A 5,192-nucleotide genomic window follows, 5' to 3' on the forward strand; every position below is an offset into this window, starting at 1 on the left:
CGTTTCCTCCTTTTCTTCCGCTGCCCGCTGCTCCCGCAGGGGCCGCCCGTCGGCCGCCCCGCCTTCCCGTGGGCTGCCCGGCCTTCCCGTGTACTGCCCGGCCTTGCTCTGCGCTGTCCGGCCTTCCCGTGGGCTGCCCGGCCTTGCTCTGCGCTGTCCGGCCTTCCCGTGGGCTGTCCAGCCTTTTCGTGCACTGCCCGGCCTTCCCGTGGGCTGCCCGGTCGTCCTGTGGGCTGCCCGGCCTTCCCGTGGGCTGTCCGGCCTTGCTCTGTGCTGTCCGGCTTGCTGTGGGCTGTCCAGCCTTTTCGTGCACTGCCCGGCCTTCCCGTGGGCTGTCCGGCCTTGCTCTGTGCTGTCCGGCTTGCTGTGGGCTGTCCAGCCTTTTCGTGCACTGCCCGGCCTTCCCGTGGGCTGCCCGGTCGTCCTGTGGGCTGCCCGGCCTTCCCGTGGGCTCAGGAGCTCCAGGAAAGGCAGAGAATTGGGGTATTCCCTCCGCGCGGTAGGTACCCCGCAGCTCAGGAGGAGTTGGCAATCCATCACAGGAGGACAACATGACCAGAGGCTGAACAGCCACGAAAGAAAGCCAGATTCATAGAGACTAGTTTAAAAAGACATCTGGATGAGTTTTTTGAGCATTCAGGACCAGCGTCGTCCTAAGAAAGACTAAGCGTAGTCTCAGGAGTGATCCTGAGAAAGAAATGAGGGACTTGGGGTTTTTTAATCTGGAGAAGAGAAGGTTGAGGGGCCCGGTCGTCCTGTGGGCTGCCCGGCCTTCCCGTGGGCTCAGGAGCTCCAGGAAAGGCAGAGAATTGGGGTATTCCCTCCGCGCGGTAGGTACCCCGCAGCTCAGGAGGAGTTGGCAATCCATCACAGGAGGACAACATGACCAGAGGCTGAACAGCCACGAAAGAAAGCCAGATTCATAGAGACTAGTTTAAAAAGACATCTGGATGAGTTTTTTGAGCATTCAGGACCAGCGTCGTCCTAAGAAAGACTAAGCGTAGTCTCAGGAGTGATCCTGAGAAAGAAATGAGGGACTTGGGGTTTTTTAATCTGGAGAAGAGAAGGTTGAGGGGAGATCTGATCAAAGCCTATAAATACTTTTTTAAGTATTTATACTTAAATGGTGGGTGTCAAGAGGATGGGGCCAGTCTTTTTTCAGTGGTGCCCAGTGACAGGACAAGAGGAAATGGGCACAAACTTGAACAGAGGAAGTTCCATCTCAACATGAGGAGGAACTTCTTCACTTTGAGGGTGGCAGAGCACTGGAACAGGCTGCCCAGAGAAGTGGTGGAGTCTCCATCTCTGGAGATATTCAGAACCCACCTGGACATGTGCCTCTGCAACATGCTCTGGGTGGACCTGCTTTGGCTGGGGGTTGGACTACATGATCTCCAGAGGTCCCTTCCAACCTCATATCATTCTGTGATTCCATGAAATGCCAGGAGGAGCCAACGCAGCCCACCAAGGGAGCCGGTGTAGCAGTAGCCTCAGCCAGTTCATGGGCCAGCAGAGCTCCTTGTCCCACCAAGACCTAACTCTTCATCCACCGTTCCCAGCGCTTCTGCTGTAAATGCCTTACAGGCCCTCCCTCAGCTCTCCCTTCGTGTTCCATCCCTTTGTCACCAATAGTGATGGTGGACTGGCCTTGTCTTAGAGGTCTTAGGTCAATCCTGGTTGCTGCTGCAGACAGCATGCTTTGGCCAAACCTCAACTGTTGGGCCTTCTGAGACTAAAAAGTCTGCACAGGCGTTCAGGCTAGATTTTGTAGCACCTTTTTCAACCTTTTCCCTTTGCAGTCCTTCACTTTCTTCTTTTTGTTTCCTCTGCCCAATTTTTCTTTTAAATCATCAGTTTTCATCATTTAGCTACTTTCTACCCACTGGAAAAAAAAAAAAAGAAAACAGTGCTAATTAAATAAAACTGTGATACTTAAACTTGAGTTAACCACCATCTCATTGGGTTTGTTTTTTCAGCCTGTATTACCACCGGGCAGGAATATCCTCTAAAGTGCCCAGTGATGTTGAGTTAAGGCTTAGTATGAAACAAGATTATAGTTGTGGTCCCTTAACTTCCTTGTCAAACCCTAAGCTTTTTGTTTGATTCTTTATCTGAACAATGGGAGTAATAATAGTTGTTCTCATTCCCTCTCTAGAGATACTTAAAACCTGTCTAGACATCATCCTGGGCAAGGGGCTCTTATGTGGCCCTGCATGAATTTCACTGAATTTCACTGAATTTTTTAGAGTTGGAAGGGACCATAGAGATCATCTAGTCCAACTCCCCTGCCTAAGCAGGACCACCCAGAGCTTGTCAGAGCATGTTACTCAGGGGGGGTGGACAAGATGACATCGTGAGGTCCCTTCCAACACCAACTGCTCTGCAATTCTGTGATTACCACAAAAGATGTGGTGAGAGGAACTGTTTTGCAGTTAGATTCTACAAGGGTGGAGGCCACAGACCTATCTAGGCAGGCAGAAAGAAGTCTTGAACTAACGATACCGAGAAACCAACATAAAACCCAGGCAGAGTGGGCAGTTTAAGACTTAATGGAGAGAAGCAATCTGCTGTCCAGCTTGCCCTTCACCAGCTCTCCTTGAGGTCAGGATTCATGACCCAGAAGAGGTTAAGCTGCAAGAGGAACAGCAAGCATGTGATGAGTCTGAATGGTAAATATTAAACAGGAATTTTGTAAAGTACACAAGTAGCTATTCTTTAGCGTAAATGCCAGCCTACTGTGGAAAGGCTAGAAAACTCCATCAAACCTTGCCTGAAGCCACCACCGCGGCAAGCGCCATAGGCCATCACCCTCTTCCAGCCTGGCAAGTCCAGTATTCCTCCGGGCAGCATAACAAAAAAACCAATAGGTTAAAAAAAAGTGATGCAATGCACAATACATAAGTAAGTGAGACGGTGCTGGGCCACTTTGGCTTTTTGGAACATTGACATATGCTTTATAAAGAGCAATTCTCCATGTGTGGCATTGTGCAAAGTCCTGGTATTCTCGAACTTTTGCTGGAAGGCAGGTCCGGATACGACTACTTGTAGAGAATCACCCAGTGTGATGTAGGTGCACTGATTCTCCACAAAGGCAGTATCAGGGAAAACACCACTGAGGTGTTTCTGAGGTATGTTTTCTGTTTGAAGGGTTTTTTTGAGGTATTTTCTGATCTGTGTCAACCAAGAGGTTGGGGCTTTTTGGTTGTGATTGCTGTGGGAGAGCAGAGCTTCTGGGTGGGTGGGTTATTTGACCATGAGCAGTTGTTAAGCTTTCTACTAAGGACGTCAGTGTGATGTGGAAATGGTAACTAGGAAGCACTAGAGATGGGCTTCTTGTGTTTGTTCTGGTTGAGCACAAGATAGTTGGGTGGACAAGACCACAAGTGCTTGTTTATAGCACTTCACAAGAAGGAGAGTGTGTTTGGGATGTTCTTGAAAAGAATGATTTTTTTGAGACAGTAGTTCCATCTTTCATTTTACATATAAATGCTTCATTTTAGACATCTGTCTTTATACTGCAAAGACACAATTTGGAAATTGCTGATAGTACACGTCAGGAAGAAAATCACAAGTTCTTTAAAATAGCTTTATCCCCTACATGTCGTTTGTGTCAGATTCTGGAGGTATTTAAAGAAAGATAGCTCGTCTGGTGAATTTGCAATATTTGGAGTTTATTACGGATTGAGATACTCTGTATATGCTTTAACTTGGTGGAGAAATACATGTGAAAGATGACCATGAGTTTCAGCTGTATCTGCTTTCCCACATGTCTGTACATGTGGCACCCTGCAGAGACCCTGCCACCAGGCTGACAGTTGAAACCTGCAGCTTGTTTGCTCAAATACCCATTTACTTTGAATTTTGCCACAGCCAGAGTTGAGTGAAGACTGAATGTGATTTTAAGCTTGTAATCATTCTCACTTTGGGTAGCCACTGCTTGTGCTTCCTCAGACCTTTTGCAATAAACAAGGTTAGCTGGTCCTTCCAAGGCTGTATATTTGGAGTTATTCAAGGGATGGTGGAACATTACAAAAATGTTTAAACAACTGTTTACAGAATGTGACGTGAGCCTCACCTGTTTCCTTGCTGTCCTGTGACTAGCATTCAGGAAAGTATTTCCTTTCCCCTAGACACTGCTGACACCTGGCTATGGTAATATTCAAATTCCCAGTATTCACCATTAAAGCTAATGAACTGTTGAAGCCTAGATAAATCACTTTAGTCATTACAAATAAAGATTAAGAAGGCTTAACTGAGTATGTGGCTCATTTTTAAAATGCTGCAGTGGATGCATTGTCAGGAGACCTTTAAGTTGAGATCTCAGTACACTTGAAGAGGCCTCCTGTAACAGCTGGCAGGATTATTAATAGCTGCCACAACTGATTTAGGTAAAGAATGTGTTTTCTTGGGGGATTTTAGCTAATGAGTCATGTCATTTTGTTCACCTTAGTTTTTATTTGTTTTGCTTTAAAAGGAAGACGTTTTTGTTATGCAGACATGGATACAGACAGTGTGCCTGGGTTGGAGAGCTCAAAAGAGGAGCCTACAAATTCTGGAATATAAGGGCAGAAGTCTCAACTGGGACGTCACCGTGTCTTCAGTGAGTGCATGCTAACTCCCACCAGCTAATGATCTGGCCCCAGATGCTCGTAGGCCTGTGTTGGTAAATAGATGATAGCGTGGGTGTTGGTACAGAAGTCTACACACATACACACATGCCCTAACTCTGCAAGCTGGGGGAGAAATTAAAATGTTTATGTCAGATATCAGCACAACAACCCAACTCGAAACCAAGAAATGTGTTCCTCTCTCACAGCACCATGCTCCTGCCAAACTGGATGTGTGGCACCACAGCAGTTAGTTAGCCAAGTAAGATCTTTCTATTGTCATTCATTTAGAAGCCCTGGTATGTTTGCTCACCTAAATGAAGCATTTACCCCCTGCTTGTTTTCAGCATTTTGGGTGACAGCTGCACTAATAGTTGGCATAATCACAGTACCAGCCAAATGGCAGCAATGTTACAGGTGTCAGGATGCTTACTTATTTTCAAACACTGCACATTTCAGATTGCGCTTTTCTCATTTGAATAATTACATGTTTTATATTCTTTTACATGCCGTTAAATAGTCTAGAGCCTTAAAATCCATAACTCTTGACAGCTGCAGTGGCACGATTTTTAACTGGCTTCAGTT

The sequence above is a fragment of the Calidris pugnax genome, unplaced genomic scaffold (assembly GCF_001431845.1).
Source record: "Calidris pugnax isolate Ruff unplaced genomic scaffold, ASM143184v1 scaffold273, whole genome shotgun sequence".
NCBI lineage: Eukaryota > Metazoa > Chordata > Aves > Charadriiformes > Scolopacidae > Calidris > Calidris pugnax.